General features: G+C 44.4%; 1 protein-coding gene across 12 annotated transcripts in view; it reads right to left on the bottom strand.

The window, feature by feature from the left end:
* Window positions 1-25,526, bottom strand: part of LOC147339722 (uncharacterized) — a 496,256-nt gene that overhangs the window by 240,920 nt on the left and 229,810 nt on the right. The window contains exon 4 of one of the 12 annotated variants that reach the window (XR_015158999.1): window positions 15,891-17,338. The exons of the other annotated variants lie outside the window; for them this stretch is intronic. The gene's annotated coding sequence lies outside the window, so the exon portion shown is untranslated. Of the gene's footprint in view, window positions 1-15,890; window positions 17,339-25,526 lie in introns of those variants that run through there. 12 annotated transcript variants of the gene reach the window in all.

Below are 25,526 nucleotides of genomic sequence, written 5' to 3'. Positions count from 1 at the left end.
TAGGACCCAGATCCTGGCAGGTACCTGCCTTCTAAAGGTGGGAGTCGGCTACTGGCAGGATCCTAGACCCAGGAAGGATAGTCAGCCTCAGAGCTTGTCGACCCATTCCCACGACCTTCATGGGAAGACAGCTTCTAATCCCTCAATTCAGTTAGAATTCTTCTAAAACTGACAAGTCATGTATGGCTGTGAGAGTTGGACTATGAAGAAAGCTGAGCACCGAAAAATGGATGCTCTGGAACTGTGGTTTTGGAGAAGACTCTTGAGAGTCCCTTGGACTGCAAGGCAGATCCAACCAGTCCATCCTAAAGGAAATCAGTCCTAAACAATCACTGGAAGGACTGATGCTGAAACTGAAAGTCCAATCTGCTGGCCACCTGATGTGAAGAACTGACTCATTTGAAAAGACCGTGATGCTGGGAAAGATTAAAGGCAGGAGGAGAAGGGGACGACTGAGGATGAGATGGTTGGATGGCATCACCGACTCAACGGACATGCATTTGACCAAGCTCTGGGAGTTCGTGATGGACAGGGAGGCCTGGCGTGCTGCAGTCCATGGGGTCACAAAGAGTCAGACATGACTGAGCGACTAAGCTGAACTGAACACTGAGAACAACAGTTTTCTCTCTTCTCCAACAGAGCCATGATACAGCAAGCATGCCTGCCCTTCCAGCAAGAAGACACCTCTCACGGAACTTCACAGCACACCTTTCTCTTTCCGTATGACTCTGCTTTGTTCAATGAATCAAAATACCAACAGCATTTTGCATTGAACTAGACCAAATAATTAAAAATTTTGCATGGAAACACAAAAGACCCCAAACGGCCAAAATAATCTTGAGAAAGAAGAATGGAGCTGGAGCAATCAAGGTCCCTGACTTCAGAATATACTTCAAAGCTATAGTAATCAAAATAGTTTGGTACTGACACAAAACAGACACAGAGATCAATGAAACAGAATAGAGGGCCCAGAAAGAAACCCACGCATCTGTTCAATTACTCTACAATAGAAAAGGCAAGAGTATAATATGCAGAAAAGATAATCTCTTCATTAAGCGGTGCTGGGAAAACTGGACAGCTACATGCAAAGAAATGAAATTGGACCATTCTCTAACACCACACATAAATAAACTAAAAATCTATTAAAGACCTAAATGTAAGACCAGACACTATTAAATACTTATAGGCAGGACACTCTTTGACATGAATCACAACAGTGTCTTTTGGGAAATAACCCACAGAACGGGAGAGAATATTTACAAATGATGCAACCGAAAAGAGGTTAAACTCTAAAATAGACAAACAGCCCATACAGCTCAAAACAACCCAATCCAAAAAATGGGTAGAAGACCTAATTTGACATTTCTGCAAATAAGATAGAGAAATGACCAAAAGGCAAATGAAAAGATGTTCAACACTGCTAATTATGAGAGAAATGCAAATCAGAACTACAAAAGTGTACACATAATAAATGCTGGAGAGGGTAAGGAGAAAACAGAACCCTCTCACACTGTTGGCAGGAGTGTAAACTGATGTAGTCATTATGGAGAACAGCATAGAGAATCCCTGAACAAATTCAAAAACAGAACTGCCATATGTTCCCCCTGTCCCACTCCTGGGCATATATCCAGAGAAAACCATAATTCCAAAAGATACACACACCCCAGTGGTCACTGCAACGCTGTTCACAAGAGCCAAGACATGGAAACAAGCTAAGCGTCCATCAGCAGATGAACGGATAAAGATGCGTATATACAATGGAATATTACTCAGTCATAAAAAAGAACGAAATAATGCCATTTGCAATGACATGCATGGACCCACAGATTATAATGCTAACTGAAGTCAGAGATAAATACCATATATCCCTTTTATGTGGAATCTAAAAAAATTGAAATAAATGAACTTACTTACAAAACAGAAACAGACTTACAGACACGGGAAACACACGTCTGGTAACCAAAGGGGGAAGGAGGAGTGGATAAATTAGTTGTTTGGGATTAAAGGGTACACCCACTGCTACATATAAAGTAGATGACCCACAAGGACCTACTGCATAGCATGCAGAACTATATACTCAATATTTGATAATAACCTATATGGGAAAAGAATCTGAAAAATATGTACATATGTATGCTGCTGCTGCTGCTAAGTCGAGTCAGTCGTATCCGACCCTGTGCGACCCCATAGACGGCAGCCCACCAGGCTCCTCCGTCCCTGGGATTCTCCAGGCAAGAGTACTAGAGTGGGGTGCCATTGCCTTCTCCGAATATATGTATATACATGCACAAATACAAATGTATATATACATATATATGCACATATAACTGTATGTACTTATACACATATCAGTTCAGTTCAGTTCAGTTGCTCAGTCGTGTCTGACTCTTTGCAACCCCATGGACTGCAGCACGCCAGGCCTCCCTGTCCATCACCAACTCCCAGAGCTTACTCAAACTCATGTCCATCTAGTGGTTGATGCCATCCAACCATCTCCTCCTCTGTCGTCCCCTTGTCCTCCTGCCTTCAATCTCTCCCAGCATCAGGGTCTTTTCCAGTGAGTCAGTTCTTCGCATCAAGTGGCCAAAGTATTGGAACTTCAGCTTCATCATCAGTGCTTCCAAAGAATATTCAGGACTGGTTTCCTTTAGGATGGACTGGTTGGATCTCCTTGCAGTCCAAGGGACTCTCAAGATAAATGCATATATATACATAACTGGATAACTCTGCTGTACACCTGAAACTAACAATATTGTAAATCAACTATACTTCAGTAAAAAATAAAAATGGAATGTCTGAACCTATGACTAGTTTCTAATTCCAAAATTCATACTCCATGAAATATAAACATTCAGAGGTACTGGTGTGAACTGTAGCCATTCTATTAGGACAAAACCTCATTGATGGGCTGACTGAAGAGATTAAATAATAAAACTATACATAGGGGTAAGAGTTAAAAGGAAAAGGTTCATCTTCTCCTGTGGGTACTTTATGGATTGAACCGAATTTGTACTTAACTGGAGTGATTTATAAAGGACTGATTCAAGCAGGGGTTTTAACTATCAAAGTCCAAATGGATATGGCAGCTTTTTGCTCCTTGTCACATGCATTTACAGCATAACCTGAAAAGGAAAGTACTGTGTACTGCTCTGAAATGTTTCAAATTTTTAGTCTTCTATAAATGGAACTCACACAAGTTATTACATAACCCTAGATATCAGAAAGCAATTGCTTATGAACAATTTTCATTTCAGCACCTTCATTCTATCATCACACATATCTCTTATTTTTGTTACTAGCAATATTGCGTACATGCCAAGACTGTAGTGAAAATCTGTTTTTCAGAATATGTAAGTTTGTAGAATGCAGCATTCCCGAAGACTTTTGGATAATTACAGAGAAAGTGAAAAGTATAAAAACTATTAAAAAAAAATATGAGTCATCTATCTTCACATCAGGTTCACTATTGTTATAATAACACTGCCTTTTTAAAAAACTCAAGTACTAGCTTTCTAGTACTTGATAACATCTAATGACGTCGAACAATTCACTGGAACAGGCAGCTTCTTCGATCTTCAAATTGCTGGAATTCAATTCTCTGCTACATGTTTTTTTAGGCAAAAATAAGGCCTGACAAACTCTCCCATGAAATAAAACAGGGATACCTTGTCAAAATAACAGTCTTTTTACTGATCACGGCTTTCTTCTTAAATGGAGCGTCCCTGGTGGCTCAGCTGGTAAAGAATCTGCCTGCAATGTGGGAGACCTGGGTTCAATCCCTGGGTTGGGAAGACTCCCTGGAGAAGGGAAAGGCTATACCCACTCCAGGATTCTGGCCTGGAGAATCCCATGGACCGTACAGTCCATGGGGTCAAAAAGAGTTGGACACGACTCAGCGACTTACACTTTCACTTTCTCCCTTCTTCCCCTACTGCACGCAGAAGTCTAAATCCACAAGATTGTTTGCAGCTTCTTTCTGCCTTTTTCTCCTCTTTTTCTTGCCTACTTGATCATTCATGGTGTTTTAGCTTTTTTTATGGGACTTACCCTGCATGTTCATCTTAATGAAGCCTGGAGCTAATGACTACCTTCACTTTCTTGGCGTCTGCACGGCTCTAATCTTAAACACTTTCATCTTTCAGGATAGCTAAAATTTAATCATCTCAAGAGCACAGCAGAAAGAAGACTGGCTATGAAACCTGACAGTCTTGATTTTTCATCTTAGTTTCATCTTTTCTTGGGTAGACGTCAGTAAATAACTTACCTTCTTTGAGGCTTGGTCTTCTGATATGTGAAACTGAGACATAATATTTAACCGCATACTTGAAAGAATAGGATTAAAAGGCACATGTTAGGTTCTTAGAAGTTTCAGTGACTCTTTCTACAAAATTTAACGAGGCAGCTATTAATAAGAGAATCACATCCACTTGATTTGAAATATTCAAGGTAACACTGACACGTATTTCTACCAATTCATGATACAGTTCAGTTCAGTCGCTCAGTCGTGTCCGACTCTTTACGACCCCATGAACCACAGGACACCAGGCCTCCCTGTCTATCACCAACTCCCGTGATACAGTGTGAACCTAAAATCATGCCTAAACAGAAGGAAATAGAAAAATGATGCCTCAGTGCATTCAAGAATGAATGAATGGATGGTGCTCCCCCGGTGGCTCAGTTGGGAAAGAGACCGCCTGCCAAGGCAGGTGACACGGGTTCAATCGCTGGTCTGGGAGGTTCCACGTGGAGCAACTAAGCCCAGGCACCACAGACCGATGCCCGTGCACCCTAGAATTCATGCTACGCAACAAGAGAAGCAATGAGACGCCTGCACACGGTAACTGGGGATTAGTCACTCCTCTCTGCAACTACAGAAGAGCCCGTGCACCAGAGAAGGCCTGGCAGAGGGAAAAACAAACACAAATACATAGAATTAAAATAAAAAGAATGAATGAATGCACTTCCATGGAAGTGATGTAATAAACACCTGTAAGCGAATACAATTCAAACTAGAGACAGAATCATAGAAAGTGCTGTCTTTTCATCTTGTTTGTTGAATTAACACATTGGTCAAGTCCTTCACTTTGACAAGCCTCAGTTTCTTAATCTATAAAATGCAGATACGGGATAATAACATATTTAATGTGGATTTCTAAATTTTTAGGATTCTCTGACTTGATAATTTGGAAAAGTAAACGGTGTATCTCTGTTTATGAACCAAAGAACGAGCAGGTCTAAGGTTTCAATGTGTAACATAATTCCACAAAGATACTTTTAGAAATGTAGTTAATGGCTCAGATTGGTAAAGAATCCACCTGCAATGCAGGAGACCCAGGTTCAATCCCTGGCTTGGGAAGATCCCTTGGAGGAGGGCATGGCAACCCACTCCAGTGTTACTGCCTGGACCCCATGCACAGAGGAGCCTGATGGGCTACAGTTCATGGGGTCGCAAAGAGCTGGACACGACTAAGGGACTAACACTACTATAAAGGGAATATTTTAGATAAATAAAATTACCCCAGGTGTTTTATTTTATTTTATTTATTTATTTTTTTTTACCCCAGGTGTTTTAAAGACTTTTTTTTTTTTTTTTTCGGAAGAAATAGGTAGCTTCTTGTGCAATAGCAGTAAGGCCCCTACTTATTGTTCGGTCATCTCTCAGAGAACCACGTTTCACTGACTTGTGTTAAAATGCTGTCAAATTGCGCTTTTCACACTGTAAACTCAACACTTTGATGCATTCCTTTCCAGAAGGCCAGCACGCACAGCCCTTTTCTGACATGCAGTAGGCTGTGTTCTTATTAACTGCTTTTTCCATATGAGGTTTAGATGGCGTAGGACATTATCGCTTTCCTTTTTCATGAGGAAATGAATCTCATCACTGTCCTAACTTGTGGGTATTCTTTTAAAGGAGTGATATTGGATCAAAATACGCTTCTGTCAATTCACTGAATGCCTAAGAATATAACACACTTTTTACATGAAAGCAAAATCACTTTACCTAGTGCTGCTTTCCAAAACAAAACCAACAGTGTTTGAACGCCTCTTTATCATAGATATTGTGTCAATTTCGCCACTATTCTTGCTTGCTCTTGTCATATCAAGAGGGATATATTAATAAAGTGCTCTGAAGTCATCTAATATTTATCAGCATTTCTTTGTATTACTAAACTATCTGTCATTTTATGTTTTATTTCATGGCATCAATGTTTATATCACTGGATAAATGAATATGCAATAGTAATCATCAGAGTTCAGCTTTGCCTACAAAATTAACTCCATTTTTATGCCTGTTGCTGTTCAGTCACTAAGTCATGTCCAACTATTTGCGACCCCATGGACTGCAGCACACCAGGCCCCTCTGTCCTTCACCAACTCCCGGAGCTTGCTCAAACCCACGTCCATTGAGTCAGTGATGCCATCCAACCATCTCATCCTCTGTCGTCCCCTTCTCCTCCTGCCCTCAATCTTTCTGAGCATCAGTGTATTTCCAGTGAGTCAGTTCCTTGCATCCGGTGGCCAAAGTATTGGAGCTTCAGCTTCAGCATCGGTCCTTCCAACCAATATTCAAGGTTGATTTCCTTCTGGATTGACTTTTGTGCCTGAGACTATTCTTTTTCACATAGGTTTTTCACTCATAAGAAACAGATTTTTTGCAACTTGAAATCTGTGCTTCATCGAGCACAAGGTCATCTGTTATGACCCCTTCCATCTGGAGTGTTCCCTGTATTGCTACCCCTTCATTCACATCTGACCTAACAGCCCTTCTCCACATCAATACCAAACATCCATCTCTTCCATCCTCCACCGGTCCTTCAATCTTCTCTGGAATTTTGCCCCTCTGACAACTTGACTTCCCTTCTTTGTCTGCAGTTTCTGCTCTTCTGCAGCTCACTTCCCTCCGAATTTGAAGATACACTCAATTTTTCCACATTCGGAGAATCCCCCTCAATTCCACTTTCCCCTAAATTAGTGCACTTGCTCTTCTTTCTATCAAGGGAAAAATCACGTGAAATAGTATTCTAACATCAATAATTCCTCGTCTTTTCCCTCTCCGATACTTTTGTTGCTGTTGCTGTTTACTTGCTAAGTCGTGTCTGACTCTTTTGTGACCCTATGGACTGTAGCCCACCAGGCTCCTCTGTCCATGGGATTCTCCAGGCCAGAAGACTGGAGTGGGCTGCCATGTCCCTTTCCAGGGGATCTTCCAGGGATGGAACGTGCGTCTCCTGCCTTGCAGGCAGATTCTTTCCCTCTGAGGCACCAGGGAAGCCCTTGGCAATACTTCTAGCTCCTTACAATACAGATTCTGCCTCTAGTATAGAACCGAAACTGTATTTGGAGTTTGCTTCACTAGATAATTTAAAAAAAAAAAAAAGATTTTAACCTGATCAATTTTGCAGCATTTAAAACCACAGACTACACTTGCTGACTGCTGCTCTTCTCCAGTTTTCCCAGCTTTCCCTCTCTCTCTGAGACCGCACTTTCCAAAGCTGTCCAGCTGGGTCGTCTCTCCCCCGCCACCACTCCACACACCCTTTGGCGCTGACATTTACTCAGGGTTCGTAACCCGTCCTCATCTTTTCACTCTGGACTCCTGGCAGCATCACCCAGCACCATCTCCAGCCCACCGGTACCGTCCTCTTTTAAGTCTTCTGTTTTTCAGGTTTGTCTTTCTGACTGCCTCCTGGGCATGTCCACGTGGATGCACCAGGTGACTGACATGTGTTTTTACTGGAGAGAGAATTTGCAGGTTCAAACGTCCAAGGGTACTATTCTTGCTGGTGCACGCCTGGATTATGAGCATCAGTGAAGACGTCTAGGCAGTGTGCTGAAAAGCAGAGACGGTACTCTGCAGACAAAGGTCCCTACAGTCAAGGCTATGGTCTTCCCAGGGGTCCCGTATGCATGTGAGAGCTGGAGCCAACAGAAGGCTGGGTGCCAGAGAATTGATGCCTTTGAACCGTGGTGCTGGTCAAGACTCCTGAAAATGTCTTGGACAGCAAGGAGATCGAACCTGTCAGTCCTCAAGGAAATCAACCCAGAGTACTCATTGGAAGGACGGATGCTGAGGCTGAAGCTCCAGCACTTTGGCCACCTGATGCAAAGAGGAAGAAATGGTTGGTTGAGGGAGGGGGGAGTCATGGCAGAAAATGAGGGTGGGGTCACGGGAAGAGAGCAACAAGAGGGAGCCTGGGCTTTCTTCCCTGGGACCTGCCCCCTTTCGGTATCTTCTACTGCAGGCAGCTCAGTCCTTCTCTGCCCCTAACTCAATCCCAGCAGGTCTAACGACATCTACTCCTGAAGCACAGGGCTCTCTGCTTCTCACCGCCTCATGCTAACCACGACATGGTCCTCATCAGGGGACCAAGGTGGACTGAAGCTGGAACTCCACATCCAAAGCTGCTCACCATACGGCCCCAGTCAGTTTGCTGCCTGGTCCAAAAAAAAAAAACAATCGAGAGTGAATCTCTGGCTTCCCTGGTTGGTCCAGGGGTTGAGAATGTGCTTTGCAGTGCAAGGGCTTGCTGGGTTCAATCCACAGTCTGGGAAGATTTCACGTGATGCAGGGCAACTGAGCCTGTGCACCCCAACTACCGAAGCTCGCTTGTCTAGAGCCTGTGCCCCAAAACAAGAGAAGTCCCCACAAGGAGAAGTCTGTGCCCTGCAAGTGGGGAGCAGCCCCCGCTCTCCATAACTAGAGAAAGCCTGCATGCCGCCAATAATAAAAAAATTAATAAAATTATAAAACTCCAGAACTAGTTATGAAAGCATCTACCAATAGTTTCAATATAAATAAACATTAAAAAAAAAGTGAATCTCCCTAACTTTGAAGACACCTCTCCTTCCTAAAGAAGGCTAAAGTGCCTGAGAGTGGATGCTTTTGAACTGTAGTGTTGGAGAAGACTCTTGAGAGTCCTGTGGACTTCAAGGAGATCCAACCAGTCCATCCAAAAGGAGATCAGTTCTGAAGATTCATTGGAAAGACTGATGCTTAAGCTCCAATACTCTGGCCACCTGATGCAGGAAACCAACTCATTGGAAAAGACCCTGATGCTGGGAAAGATTGAGGGCAGGAGGAGAAACAGATGACAGAGGATGAGATGGTTGGATGGCATCAACGAGTCAATGGCCATGAGTTTGAGCAGGCTCCAGGAGTTGGTGATGGGCAGGGAAGCCTGGCGTGCTACAGTCATGGGGTCACAGAGGGTCAGACATGACTTAGAGACTGAACGACAACAAACCCCCTTTCTTCAGGCTCAATATCTCTGCCCACGGAAGTCTATGACAGCAATAACAACTTTATTATCCACTTCTTCCTGGGCACATTTATTTTTGCTGCTCCCTGAAAGGGTTATTTCGGTGCACATGTGCACTTAATAAATGGGGAGATTATTGTTGATTTTATTAAGTCTTAACAACAATTGTTTTAAACACTGATTTCCACATAACATTCAGAATTATGGAGTTTTTAAGAATCAAAGCACCTTTAGACATCTTTTAGCGCAAACAGCTCACTTTCCAGACAAAACTAAGGCCAAACGTTATTTTCTCCGAGACATGAAGCAATCAGTGTCAAAGCAGAAATAAACACCAGCTCTTGATGAGGAATAAAATGGAAATGAACATTATTTCAGCTCATATGATTAATGTGATCTGGCGCGATCCATACTGAAAGAGCTCATATAAAATGTAATAAATTAGAGAGCCCATGAAAGGATTCTGACCAGAACTGTACTGAGAGTTGTTTATTCTGCAAGATAAAATGGGTTATTTATACATTTAAAATTGTTTATGATTAGCTCACACACTGTACTTTACAGGCTAGGAAAACTTGTTTGTTTTTTTTTTACTATTTTTACTATTTAAAAAAAAAAATTATGACTATGTAATTACATGTATAAAGTTCCTGCTTTGGCCTGGTGACTTCAAAACATTACATGATTTTATTTTTTCAAGTGATGAAGGTCAGCTAGACAGCCAACACCAATGCATAAACTAGTCCAAAAACTGGAGAATCTGCCTTCAAACCCAGGTATTGCTACCTACATAGAAAAAAAGGATACTGTAGTTGGATTAAGGGCTTCCCACGTGGCTTAGACGGTAAAAATTCTGCCTGCAACTCAGGAGTCCTGGGTTCGATCCCTGGGTTGGGAAGATCCCCTGGAGGAGGAAATGGCAACCCACTCCAGTATTCTTGCCTGGAGAATCCCATAGACAGAGGAGCCTGGTGGGCTACAGTCCATGGGGTTGCAAAGAGTTGAGCAAATAACACTTTCACTTTCATACTTTGACTTTAATTGGATTCAACCACAACTTTATTTTAAAATACCATAGTCCGTTGGAAAATATCCCTTTCGCTTGAAAAATCACATTCACTTACAATTCACATTCTTGATCCTAGAAGTGACATTTCATAATTCCAATATTCGGCATGCCTCTGAGTCAGGAGTTTTATCTTGGATGCCCTTTAAAGCAGCATTCCCGAATGTTAAAATGATGAATGGCTTTTTATTAAATTTACCGGCCAATCTGCCAATACCTATATGGAAAGCAACGCTTCCCTTCCTTAAGGAATTCTTAATTTTAATTTACATGGTTTGAAATACAATGTGCTTCAAGTTTCCAATCATGCGGTTTTGCAATTTGAACTCAGAAATAATCTTGTGAGGAAGAAAAAGTCATATCTTGACATAAATGTAATTTCTTGGGCCTCTTGCCTCTTTTCATGCTAAGTCACTTCAGCCGTGTCTGACTCTCTGCAACCCCATGGACTGCAGCCTGCCAGGCTCCTCTGTCCATGGGATTCTGCTGGCAAGAACACTGGAGTGGGTTGCCGTTTCATCCTCCATGGGATCTACCCGACACAGGGATCGAATCCTCGTCCTTGTATCCCCTGCATTGGCAGGCGGGTTCTTTACCACTAGCACCATCTGGTCACTTAAGACTGCGAAACAGCAAATGAGTTTCTGTTCTTAATTCCCTCCCAGGGCAGTCTTCTCCTTCACTAGCCTTGAGGATCTCTAGAAAGGAAGTGGAGGATTTTGTGTAAGTTGTCTACAACCTATCAGTTCGAGAGTTTAGCATCTACGCTTCACTGCCTAATTACAAGAGTGAAGTGAAGTGCAAGTCGATCAGTCATATCTGACTCTTTGCGATCCCATGGACTATACAATCCATGGAATTCTCCAGGCCAGAATACTCGAGTGGGTAAGCCTTTCCCTTCTCCAGGGGATCTTCCCAACCCAGGGATTGAACCCAGGTCTCCCTCATTGCAGGCAGATTCTTTACCAGCTGAGCCAAAAAGGAAGTCCACTTGCAACAGAGAAGAAGGTAATTATTGAGTTATTGAAAAATAAAATTTGACCCAACTTATCAAAGCAACTGCTTTGTTTGAAAGAGACAACCCTGACTCGTATGTAAATTGCCCTGAGAGGTGAGTTACACACAGAGTTGGAATAACAGTAGCAGGGCTAACTTCCTTCTGCTACTGGTCGGGTAGGTCAGTTGTAACACTGTGCTAACAAGGTCAAGGGTACGTTACAAGCGCAGGTGGGTGGCTGACGTTACTCTGATTCATGGCCAGGAAATGCACCTTCAATTTCAGCTGTTTCAGAATCTTATTAGGGACAGCAAGTTCCTTTAATTATGTGTATTTTTTACTTATTTATGTATTGTGCTATTCTACATTACGTTATTGCTGCTGCTGCTTCTTTTTTTTTTTGTTTTTTTGGCTGCACGTGGGGCATATAGGATCTAGTTCTGTGACCAAGGATCAAAATTGTGTTCCCTTCATTGTAAGCACACAATCTTCCCCTCGAGAACATCAGAGAAGTTCCAACACTTCTTAAACTTAGGAACACAGCAAACGTTTTCACATGTACTCCTATCTCTTTGGGGGAAATTATCCACTCCAGTACTCTTGCCTGGAAAATCCCATGGCTGGAGGAGCCTGGTAGGCTGCAGTCCAAGGGGTCACTAAGAGTCGGACATGACTGAGCAACTTCAATTTTACTTTTCACTTTCATGCACTGGAGAAGGAAATGGCAACCCACTCCAGTGTTCTTCCTGGAGAATCCCAGGGACAGGGGAGCCTGGTGGGCTGCCATCTATGGGGTCGCACAGGAGGGGGACACAACTGAAGCGACTTAGCAGCAGCAGCAGCATACACTGATTTATAATATGCATTTGGGTAACTGGGAGATAAATTATAAATTATTCAGTTACAAATGACATTTTCTCCTACAGGAACATGGGCTTGCCTGGTGGCTCAGCTGGTAAAGAATCCGCCTGCAATGCAAGAGACCCCAGTTAGATTCCTGGGTCGGGAAGATTCCCTGGAGAAGGGCACGGCAACCCACTCCAGTATTCCTACCTGGAGAATCCCCATGGACAGAGGAGCCTGGCGGTCTACAGTCCATGGGGTCGCAAAGAGTTGGACACGACTGAGTGACTAAGCCCACCCATGTGAACACCATCTGAAGGTGACTGTTCAGATTCTATGCTGGACTGCCAGCGAAGGAGGAATGTGTTTAAAGTTCTGTCTTCAGAAACAGACTCACAGACTTAAGAGATGAACATACGGCTGCCAGGGTAGAAGGATGGGGGAAGGGATAGGTAGGGAGTTTGGGATGGACATGGACACAGTGCTGTATTTAACACGGAGAACCAACAAGGACCTGCTATCCAGCACAGGAACATCTGCTCAATCCTCTGTAATAACCTTATAGTCACCAGGGGGAAGGATGGAGGAAGGGATAGTTAGGGAGTTTGGGATGGACATGGACACACTGCTGTGTTTAAACTGGAGAACCAGCAAGGACCTGCCAGACAGCTCAGGGACCTCTGCCCCGTGTCATGTGGCAGCCTGGATGGGAGGGGAGTTTGGGGGAGAATGGATACACGTGTATGTATGGCTGAGTGCCTTCACTGTCCACCTGAAACCACCACATTATTAATCAGCTGTACTCCAATATAAAATAGAAGATTTAAAAGATAAATCATGTTCTATGTTTCCATAACTTCAGTTCCTTAAGAACGTGCCAACTTGGCTCCCAGAGTCCAGGTTAAGTCATACAGACTGGCCTTTAATTGATAACATAAAAGATGCCAAACTGTTTTCTTAGCACTGAAAACATCACGCTTTCCGTGGCCAGCGTTTCACCAAAACCAGGTGGGTCGATTTTCATATTCACGGAAAATTGCTTGAAGGTTATGCAAGTTCTCCGTACTTTGGAGGAGGGGGTGAGGTCATCCCGGGTTTCAGCTTTTAGAAACAGGATTCAACAATGTGGTTTCTGTGATAACAAGCTTTTAGCTCAGGCTCCCCAGTGGCTCAGACAGTAAAGCGTCTGCCTGCAATGCAGGACACCCAGGTTTGATCCCTGGCTTGGGAAGATCCCCTGGAGAAGGAAATGGCAACCCACTCCAGTACTCTTGCCTGGAAAATCCCAGGGACGGAGGAGCCTGGTAGGCTACAGTCCATGGGGTTGCAAAGAGTTGGACACGACTGAGTGACTTCACTTTCTTTCACTTTCCCAGTGGCTCAGAAGTAAAAGAGACCCACCACAATGCAGGAGGCACAGGAGACATGGGTTCGATCCCTGGGTTAGGAAGATCCCCTGGAGGAGGGCATGGCAACCCACTCCAGTATTCTTGTCTGGAGAATCCCATAGACAGAGGAGCCTGGTGGGCTACAGTCCATGGGGTCGCAAAGAGTCAGATGCAACTGAAGCAATTTAGCACACATGTAGCACAGCTCAAGCCTGGGTTTATTATCCTAAACTTAACTTTCCCTTACTCTGATTGTATCTATTTTCCCTAGCCTGTGAACCTTTCTGTAAACTAACCGCTAATTGTTTCAGAGTGAGGTAAGCCAAGTAAACCTAACTGAATAAATGAGTTAAAACCAACAAGCAAAGTAACTGCAGACACAGTGTCCTCTGGGAACTAGCAAGATTTGTTTATCCATGCTTCTCTTTCCTCCTTCTAAACCTCTGAAATCACAGGGAAAATGTGAATACTTGTTATATAAAACACGTTGCAAAACCGTGGAAAGAATACTTCACATGTCCTGAAATTGAGAGCGGGATCACTAAGCAGAGGGCAAGGCCAACATTCCCATTTTCAGCTTCCCTGCCTCTGGGAGGCTCTCAACACATCCCTGAATGCCAGGAAACAGATAATGTACCCCTCTGGTAGATGGGTACATTTTGACAGTTATCATTTAGTCCGGTTCACGTTCTTGAGTCTAGAGAAAGAGAAAAAGGACTCTGGGTGGAGGAGGCTGACTTGACGGGCAGAAGGGGAGAGCTCCTTTTAACACTTAGCTGCAAACACATTGAGTATTTGAGTTGAAGAAACCCAGGGTTTGTGTGATAGAAATCTCTTTAGTGGTGGACCTGTTCAGCAGCTGTACTTTCCCAGATGCGAGTGACATTTTGAAATGTGGCTAGTGCAACTGAGGAGCTGGTTTTTTAAGTTTTATGCAAAATAATGCCAACGTACGCACAGGTGGCTACCATACCAGACAAGAGCAGGTGACGACACAGGAAAGGCACACACAGTGGCCAGACTCTGTTCTGACACCTCCCTGTGTTAGCTGTCCATGCCTGTTATCTCCTCTAATTATTTAGTAGTTAACTGCATTAGTAAAATTCGGGCTTCCCTCATGGCTCAGACAGTAAAGAATTCTGCCTGCAGTGCAGGAGACCCAGGTTCGATCCCAGATTCGGGAAGATCCCCTGGAGAAGGAAATGGCAACCCACTCCTGTATCTTTGCCTGGAGAATCCCATGGACAGAGGAGCCTGGCGGGCTACAGTCCATGAGGTCGCAGAGTCAGACTGCAAAACAGCAACATCTAGTGTCTACAAAGAAACTGAGGACCGGTGCCCTAAATTTCCTCTGAAGTAATTGAGGCAATTTAAGTTCTAAATTATACTCTATCGCATTTATCTCTTTGGTTCACGTAGCTTTTTGAAAACAGGAGATAACCTGATGGTTGTGTGGATCAGCTTGCAAATACGAAATGTACATTAATAAAGTAACTCCCATCCTACAAGTCTCTACATAGGCTGCATAAAATGAAGCCACTCTCCGTAGGCTGGTAAAACGCACGAGTCAATTTTATTACGAGTTAATGACGTGCTAGTTTTGATCACTTGGTGTATTTTTTTTAACTCAGTAAGAAGCAATTGATGGCAATTCTAATGTGGATGCTGCTGGCATGTCTGTTATGTATGCTTAAGATTTCCTTGTATAATGTCTAAATTATCCATTGATTCATATGCTATGATCTAATGTAGGATTGTTTTTTCAAGACAGAGAGAAATCATGAGACAATCGTGTCTCTTTCTCCTTTGAAAAAATACAAGCAGCATATTCATCCTAGTCTGTATGACCGAGCAAATACTGGGAAGGATTTTTAATACAACAGTTTTTCTTTTGTCTTCCCAACAGATTTGAAAAGACAGACCATCCCTTTTTAATTAGTAAAACAGCAACATGTCCCTGCATGGCTCTGAAAGCCAAGCAGATATATAAAGGTATTAAGATAAAAACTTAAACACGAATGATTCCAATGTCAGGTAATTTTCACCATATGGCAATGAGAGGCTAACTCAATATTAAATAGTGATAGGAATTCTGTTTCATTTACAAAGTACACAAGTCAAAGACGGCTCTTACCACTTCCTGTTTCCTTTGCTATATTATGCCTGCTTGAGTTTCTCAGGCATACGATAACGTGCCTTCTTGAAAAAAAAAATCAAGAAACATTTTCTTGGTTAACGATTAATCGGTGCATACAAATGTTTAACAGGGTGTACTGTCAATTAAAAATAAATGCGAGCCTTCCATAAACTTCTGTACAATGTGGAGCAGGACGTTTCTGGGCCACCCTTTCAGCCTGGGGTTGGGCGAGGATGTTCAGGGTTTTTTTCTCAGGTTTCCAGGGAGTCTCCAGTGAATCGGACTGAGTTTTATTTCTGGGTTCCCAGGGTCCAAGCCTTCTTTGATTGACAACTGTTTGCAGAGAGCAGGCCGCGGGCCCAGGGATCTGGCACGAGGACCTAGAGATGACAGACAGCGTTGCTCTGCAAGGAGGTTCACAGATGCCCACGTGGTAACCACAGGGCTAGGCAACGTGTGACTGAGACTATCTCAGATGACCGAATTCGGATGGAATCACCAAGCGCAAGGCACAGGCAAAGGAGGGCATGCAGAGAAAGGCCACCTCGTGGACACAGCTCGTGTGTCCTCCTCTCTGCCTCTGATTGCATTATTTATTCCCTGGGAGGCTCTCAGCCCCGAGAAATGGGTTCTTCTCCAAAGTCACCAGTTATTTAATTTTCAAAAGTAAAAGTGCTATGGATGGAAAAGCACACAAAGTTTAAAAAAAAAAAAAAAAAAACACAAGACAAGCAAAATGCTAACTTTAACATAGAAGAAGAGAAACCAGAGTCATAAACAATACATGGAAATTTGATGTTGTTTGTGCAGTCCCCAAGTCATGTCCAACGCTTTGCGACCCCATGGACGGCTTCACACCAGGTTTCCCTCTTGGAATTTGCTCAAACTCGTGTCCATTGTATCAGTGATGCCATCCAACCATCTCATCCTCTGTTGTCCCCTTCTCCTCCCGCCCTCAATCTTTCCCAGCATCAGGGTCTTTTCCAATGAGTCAGCTCTTTGCATCATGTGGCCAAAGTATTGGAGCTTTGGCATCAGTCCTTCCAATGAATATTCAGGATTGATTTCTTTGAGGATTGACTGGTTTGATTTCCTTGCTGTCCAAGAGACTCTCAAGAGTCTTCTCCAGCAACACACTTCAAAAGCATCAATCCTTTGGCACTCAGCTTTATGGCCCAACTCTCACATCTGTACGTAACTACTGTAAAAACCATAGCTTTGATTATACAGACCTGTGTTGGCAAAGTGATGTTTCTGCTTTTTCATACTCTGTCTGGGTCTGACACAGCTTTTTTTTCCCACGGAGCAGTCACCAAGAAAAGGGTTCTTTCTTTAATGGCTGCAGTCACCATCTGCTGTGATTCTGCAGCCCAAGAAAATGAACTCTGACACTGTTTCCACATTTTGCAATCTATTTGCCATGAAGTGATGGGACCGGATGCCATCATCTTTGTTTTTTGAATGCTCACTTTTAAGCCAGTTTTTTCATCTCCTCTTTCACCTTCATCAAGAGGCTCTTTAGTTCCCCTTCACTTTCTGCCATTAATGTGGTCATACCAGCATATCTGAGGTTGTTGATATTTCTTCTCCTGGCAATCTTGATTCCAGCTTGTGCTTCTTCCAGCCCAGCGTTTCTCGTGATGTGCTCTGCATGTAAGTGAAATAAGCAGGGTGCCATTATGCAGCCTTGACGTACTCCTTTCCCAGTTTTAAACCCGTCTGTTGTACCATGTCTGGTTCTAACCCTTGCTTCTTGCCCTGCCTACCGGTTTCTCAGGAGGCAGGTAATGTGGTCTGGTGTTCAGATCTCACTGGGAATATTTCACAGTTTGTTGTGATCAATACAGTCAAAGGCTTTAGCAGAGTCAATGCATCAGAAGTAGATGTGATGGAATTCCATCACCTCTACTAGCTTTAACATCAATATATGTGTATCGAGCTTCCCTCATAGCTCAGCTGGTGAAGAATCTGCCTGCAATTCAGGAGACCCCGGTTTGACTCCTGGGTCAGGAAAATCCCCTGGAGAAGGGATAGGCTACCCCCTTGGGTATTCCTGGGTTTCCCTGATGGCTCAGATGGTAAAGAATTCAAGTGCATGCGGGAGACCTTGGTTTGATACCTAAGTTGGGAATATTCTCCTGGAACCCACTCCAGTATTCTGGCCTGGAGAATCCCATGGACAGAGGAGCCTGGCGGGCTATAGTCCATGGGGTCCCAAAGAGTCAGACACGACTGAGAGACTAAATACACATATATGCATATGTACAACTGAGTTACTTTGCTGCACAGAAGAAATTAACAACACTGTAAATCAACTGTACTTCAATAAAATAAAAAAATAAAATTATACCAGATAACCATGAGGTACCCTCAGCAATTCTATGTGACACAAAAGAAAATAACTTTGAAAACAACTTCATTTTACCCAAGTACAAACGAAACATTATATACACACAATTGTTTTGACACTGTTTCTACATTTTCCAAACTATTTGCCATGAAGTAATGGGACAGGATGCCATGAGCAGTTTTCAATACATGCTGGAATCATGTGAGGACCTCGTCCAGGGTGTGCCCTAGACTAATAAAATACAAAATTCTGGAAGACAAATGTGACATGGGCAGCAGTATTCTAGAACTTCTCAGGTGAGCATCCAGGTCAGGCAGTGCTGGGTAGATCAATACCTTTCAAAACTTACTGGGCACACAGGTCACCGGGATACTGGGTAAAATGCTGATCATAATTGCAGGGTGAAAGCTGAGATTCTGTATCTTAAGAAGCTCAAGGTGACATGTGGAATACACTCAAAGTTGCATGTGGCCAGATGACCCTAAAGGGCAAAGTGGGGAGGAAACACACAGAAATTTCTACAAATACACAGGAATACTTAGAATTGAGACTTTCAGGGCTTCCCTGGTGGTCTCAGTTCAGTCAGTTCAGTCGCTAAGTCATGTCTGACTCTTTGCGACCCCATGAACTGCAGCACGCCAGGCCTCCCTGTCCATCACCAACTCCTGGAGTTTACTCAGACTACGTCCACTGAGTCGGTGATGCCATCCAACCATCTCACCCTCTGTCATCCCCTTCTCCTCCCGCCTTCAGTCTTTCCCAGCATCAGGGTGTTTTCAAATGAGTCAGTTCTTCACATCATATTGGCCAAAGGATTGGAGTTTCAGCTTCAGCATCAGTCCTTCCAAGGAATATTCAGGATTGATTTCCTTTAGGATGCACTGGTTGGATCTCCTTGCTGTCCAAGGGACTCTCAGGAGTCTTCTCCAACACCACAGTTCAAAAGCATCAATTCTCCTGCGTTCAGCTTTCTTTATAGTCCAACTCTCACATCCATACATGATTACTGCAAAAACCATAGCTTTGACTTGGTCAGCAAAGTAATGTCTCTGCTTTTTAATATGCTGTATAGGTTGGTCATAGCTTTTCTTCCAAGGAGCAAGCGTCTTTTAATTTCACGGCTGCAGTCACCGTCTGCAATGATTTTGAAACTCCCCAAACTAAAGCCTCTCACTCTTTCCTCTGTTTCCGCATCTATTTGCCATGGAGTGATGGGACCAGAAGCCATGATCTTGGCTTTCTGAATGCTGAGTTTTAAGCCGACTTTCTCACTCTCCTCTTTCACTTTCATCAAGAGGCTCATCAAGGTGTCATGTTCTAGGGCTTCACAAAGAGTCACTTGTGAAGAACAATATGCGTCAAGGGTCCTAGGAGCTGAGTTCCGTGACGAGACCACAGCACATGCAGCGTCAGTCTCGCTCGCAGATGCAGTGTCACGCTGCAGGGCTGCAGGCTTTCACAGGGCAGGCTGCCACGCTGGAGCGGCCCACAGGGCAAGGAACTGCAGGCGTCCGGTAACCAACATCCAGCAGAGCGCTGAAGCTCGCAGCCTATGGGAATGGGGAGCTCACCGACAACCAGGAGGCGGGCTCCTCCCCCAAGGCAGGTACCCAAGCGTACAGGGTGTATCTTCCATCATCCGGAAATGGACCTGCTGTGTGCGGTCTGGTTCCACATGTGCTCACCCATCACCACCGTTAACATATGTGGCTCAATGGAACTTGTCAAAGATGCTACAAGGTGTAGCCACGCCTCCTTTGTTTTGCAACGGCTATTGCGGCGTCTGATATTACACAGTGAAGAAAAATGTCTGTTTATTAAGGCAGAAATTTAAAGAACATTTAAGTCAGTGCTCTGTGGTGACCTAAAGGAAAAGAAGTCTTAAAAAGCGGGGATGTGTGTGTTAGTCGCTCGGCCGTGTCCGACTCTTTGCGACCTCATGGACTGCAGCCCGCCAGGCTCCTCTGTCCATGGGATTCTCCAGGCAAGAATACTGGAGTGGGTCGCCATGCCCTCCTCCAGGGCATCTTCCCGACCCAGGTCTCCCGCAGTGCTGGCAGATTCTTTACCATTTGGGCCACCTGGAAAGTTCTCTGTGTACATATAGCTGATCCACTTTGCTGTGCAGTAGAAACTAACGCAGCACTCTAGACCAACTATATTCCAATATGCAGAAAGGAACGGCAACCTACTCCAGTCTTCTTGCCAGGGAAATTCCACAGACAGAGGAGCCTGGTGGGCTGCAGTCCGTGGGGTTGCAGAGAGTCGGACACGACTGAGCGACTTTCACACACACACGTATACTCCAGTAAAAAAAAAATTTATTAAAGAACACTGATGTTCTCATTACCAATTTAAATGCCCAATGGATAAATGGTTTTTTGAGCTTTAGCTACCGGACCCCTCCCCAACTGCCATCCCTCTTTTATTTTTCCTTTAGTCAGAGGACTCTCCCAGCTCGTGGCTGTAGCTGGCTTCTTACCCAAACTGTAAGTTATAAAGGAGGCACACTCACGTGGTCCCCAGGATGGCAGTAACTGGATGAAGCCTTCCTTCTGCATTCACTACGTAATCCTGAGCCAGTAGTTTGCTTTTTCTCCCTCAACTTTCTTTCCCACCACAAGGACTGCAAACTACAGAGTGATATCGAAACACCAGCTCTGCTCAGATAACCTGCTGTTACATTTTCTCAGCTCTGCCTACGTTCTTGCTCCATCTGAGAAGTACCGGGATTTATCTCCCTTCCAAACGGTAAAGAAAGAAGCTGGACACAATAATAATAATAACATAAACCATGCATTGTCATGTCAGAGTCCTCCAGGGGAGCTCAAAGTCCCAGTGAACAACTCAGGAATGCAGAGGAGAGCCATCGTCAGCTTAAACTTGAAGCCCATTAACAAGTGATGCTGGGCTTCCCTGGTGGCTCAGTGGTAAACAATCCACCTGCCGATGCAGGAGACGTGGGTTCAGTCCCTGGTCTGGGAAGATCCCACGTGCCGTGGAGCAGGTAAGATTCACAGTGACTGAATCTGTGCTCCACAGCCTGGGAGTCGCAATGACTGAGCCCACAAGATACAACTACTGAGGCTCATGAGCCCTACATCACTTCCTCCACAACAAGACACATCACTGCAATGAGAAGCCTGTGCATTGCAACTAGAGAGGAGGCCCCGAAGGCCACACAGTGACAAAGATCCAGCACGTCCCCCCAATTTTTTTTTCTAAGTGATGCTATAACTGTGCTGCAGTCACTTCAGTCGTGTCTGACTCTGTGTGACCCCATAGACGGCAGCCCACCAGGCTCTCCCATCCCTGGGATTCTCCAGGCAAGAACACTGGAGTGGGTTGCCATTTCCTTCTCCAATGCACGAAAGTGAAAAGTGAAATCGAAGTCACTCAGTCCTGTCCGACTCTTTGCGACCCCATGGACTACAGCCCACCAGGCTCCTCCATCCATGGGATTTTCCAGGCAAGAGTACTGGAGTGGGGTGCCTTTTCTGGAGATGCAAACTATGAAACACTCAGGTCATAAAGTATCTTTCAAAGGTGGTGTCTTAAATAGTGTTTACGTACAGATACCGTTATCTGTCTTACAGGGACTGCAGATAATTTTGAGTACTTTAAGCATCTTTTATGAGACATCTGCTAGGTCTAACGGTTCACAGTCTTTGAGTGGGGTTTTCAAATGTTTAGGACCAAACTGAGAAGTCACACAGACACACACACCCACACCCACACACACCCACATGCACACATTTGTGAGTCATCTTTAATTGCTGGGCGTCAAGGCGGTTTTGAAGCCCTGAATGTTGTGTAATACTGTTGACTGTGACTGAGTTGTGTGGGAGAGGGACGTCATGCCTGAGAATTTCTATTGTTATGATCTTCTGTCTACAGAGATGCCTGTCTGGTTGTGCGTGCCGTCCGTGTGTCTGTTTACCTCTCAGGAGCTGGCATCTTTTCAGGACACAGGAGGACCCCGGGTTCTGACCAGTCTCCTGGGGTGCTGACTCGGAGCGCAACGGCCAGATTTCCCCACACTGCGTTGGTTTACAAATGCCACTGGTTTTCTTTGCTCTGAGGTCACCTATGAGCTCCTCTCAGCCACAGTGGGCTTCCCTGGTGGCTCAGATGGTAAAGAGTCTGCCCGCAAGGCAGCGGAAGGCCCAGGTTCGATCCTTGGGTGGGTAAGATCCCCTGGAGCAGGGAATGGCAACCCACTCCAGTGTTCTCGCCTGGGAAATCCCATGGACAGAGGAGCCTGGCAGGCTACAGTCCACGGGGTCATTGCAAAGAGTTGGATACCACTGAGTGACTAAAACTTTCACTTTTCAAGCCACCACAAAAAGCATCATGGGGGTCTCATCTCTACCAAGACACATTTCATGCCATTTGAACAAAACTATAATTGTCCCTGAAGCTACAGAATTGTGCATGGGACTCTGCTGTTCTGTGGCGTGTCTGAAAAGTCTGAAAGTTGTCAGTCGTGTCCAACTCTTTGTGACCCCATGGACTGTACAGTGATCCATGGCATTTTCCAGGCCAGAATCCTGGAGTGGGTAGCCGTTCCCTTCTCGGGGAAATCTTCCCAACCCAGGGATCGAACCCAGGTCTCAAGAGACATTTAAGTTTCCTCTGGGGTAAAATGGTCTCTCGAGCAACACTGCCTGCTGACTTGCCGTTCCAGGCTAGCGGTTCCGCAGGCTGGAATGTTCCTTCTTCCCTCTCACCCCCCTGCCCCTTCTACCAACCACAGGCAGCTAAGCAGGAACACCAGGACATTCCCAAGCTTCTGAGCCAGCTCCGCTGTGGGCGTGAAAACACGCCTTCTCAGGTTCACAATTCAGCCACGCTCGGGTTCTGGAAAATGGACAGCTACTAACTGGCAGCCAGATTTGAGGTTTCAGGGTTTGAGGAAATGTGGGCAAGTCAAGTCTGCACACATCTTTCCCATTCCCACAAGGAGAGAGCTGACTGTGTTCCAAAGTGATTTTCCCCGGGGCTAAGAGTAAATTGTGGATCTCAGCCTGGGGATGACTTCAGTGTCGGAATGTTATTTCAAATCCAGACTCTTATCAACTACGAAATAATTGTGCAGTACTACATTCATAATATCCAGCAAATGTCACTTTGGTGCAATCGTCTATGAATTGCTCAGAGGTTATGCAGAAACCATTAAGAATTAAATAATTTGCTTCTTTGCTCATTTAATTAAATATCTAATGCCTAAAACAAGATGTGGACACAAGCAATGTGATCTAAATTTTAAATTTAGTTTCTGTTGAGTGTACCACACTCTCATACTACACGGGGTGAACCACAAAGCTACATCATATTTTAAGAACATTTAACTCCATTGTATATACGTCTCTGAAATTTGTTCTGCCATGAAGAAAAACTCACACTTCTCCAGTGTCTTTCACATTACCATGTATGACTCCTCCCGTCTATCAGCCTTTATAGATTTCTAGTTTCCAGTAAACTAAGCTTAAGGGCATAAATGGCTCTGCAGTGGTGTATAGGTCTGTTATTAATATCACAGCTGGAATTTTAGAACACTTTGAGCCAATCTGAAACAAGCTAGTTGCATAGTTGCATCACTGTTGAAGTAATGACAGCCAGTTGTCACAAAGTCTCTAGTTTGCTATCAAATACCTAAGTCCTCCATCCTAAGGGAGATCAGTCCTGAGCGTTCGTTGGAAGGACTGATATTGAAGCTGAAACTCCAATTCTTTGGCCACCTCATGTGAAGAGCTGACTCATTGGAAAAGACCCCGATGCTGGGAAAGATTGAAGGCAGGAGGAGAAGGGGACGACAGAGGATGAGATGGTTGGATGCCATCACCAACTCGATGGACATGAGTTTGAGTAAACTCTGAGAGTTGGTGATGGACAGGGAGGCCTGGTGTGCTGCAGTCCACGGGATCGCAAAGAGTCAGACACGACTGAGCGACTGAACTGAACTGAAGAATGAAAATGAGGAGAATAAATATAGCCATGCGGATCAAAAGAAAAACTCCATGATACCTGATATAAATGTATGACAGAGAAAAACCAAAGATTCTGAGGGTTTAAACTCAAAGAAAATCTAAACACAAAATCAAAGCAATTTAAAAAATTTCAAAATACACACTGCAGTGCAGGTAGAAAGAGAGAGAAAGGGAACAGAGGTAAATTATACAGAAGGGATATGTCCTCTCTGATCTGTCTCAAGGTCCCTGGGGAGCCCCCTTGGCTGGCAAGATAGTTGCCTCATAGCAAGTGGCTCCAACATCATACCATGACTTGCCACAACAATGTGGTATTATATTATTAAAGTAAAAAATAAAAAATCAAGGGGAGGAACAAGTCCCATTAGAAATTCCATTCAATACCCAGTTCATGTCTGACTCTCCCGTCGCTTTGCTGTCCTAACAATGGAGCCAAGTGGACATCGCGTACCCTAGAACTGAGGTCCACAGTTTCTCCAAACGTGAGCAGCCGCAGGTTCAAAGGCCAAATGAAGACTCAGCGGGATGCGATAATTCCACAGCACTGTCAGCAGAGACACAGGCAGATGGAGAGAAATACACAGTCTAAGGGTTTTAATGTCTCTAAGGGACAGAACATTATCACAGCCACACGTACCCCCAAAAAAAACTCAGGATTTTCCACTTGCACCTGTTATAGATTGCAAATGACTGTCCTTTTAAAAAAAAAAAAAATTCTTGTGGCCATAAAACAATCACTGTAATTCTCAGGTTGTAAGATTTGGCTAGTTTCTAAATCTACAAGTATAATAATTGTCTATTTTTATCACATTGACGCCACCCAATTCAAACACCCGCTGCGGATGTGGTCTAAAGTTTTTGTTGGCACGAGCTGAGTGGTGACAGATTTCTTCGTTTCTGAGTATGTTCCATCCCGTGACAAGCCCAGTTCTGCAATGCTCACAGCATCTGTGCTCACCCCACATTTTCCAAACCCAGGGCTATTTTAAAGACAACACTTTCGGTGCCTTACTACAGCTTATCTTACTTCCTTATCTGCTCACCTGTGCACTTGCTTTGCCTTTCCTTGTTCAATCACAGTGTAAAAGGTGACCAACCACACGGATCGTGAGCAGCAAAAAGTGGCAGAGACATGGGGCCACCCCCGAATTAGAGCAATCCCGTAAGAGATGCCCCGGCAAGACGGAAGATGCCCCGACCCCAGGACGCTCCGCCCTGAACCCCAGGATCACGGACAGCAGATGTCACTGCCTGGATGAGGGGAAGAGCTTTGTGGATGATGCCAACAGGGGTACCAATCACTCGCTTTTGAGTCAGTTAAAGGGGAGATTATCTTAGAGGTTCTGATCGTCTCAGCCAGTTCTCCCGCACAAGCAGAGCTTTTTTTGCTGGTGGTTTAGCAGACAGGGAAAGTCAGAGATACCCCAGGCATACGAAGGACCAACATCAATCAGCTGAACCAAGGGGTATGGAACTAGAGCCCGACACACGGAGT

The sequence above is a fragment of the Bos grunniens genome, chromosome X, assembly GCF_055505025.1.
Source record: "Bos grunniens cultivar Pamir isolate PY7600 chromosome X, Bosgru_T2T1.0, whole genome shotgun sequence".
Classification (NCBI taxonomy): Eukaryota; Metazoa; Chordata; class Mammalia; order Artiodactyla; family Bovidae; genus Bos; species Bos grunniens.
The sequence above is the reverse complement of the archived record's forward strand: the minus strand, read 5'-3'. Positions and strand labels throughout refer to the sequence as shown.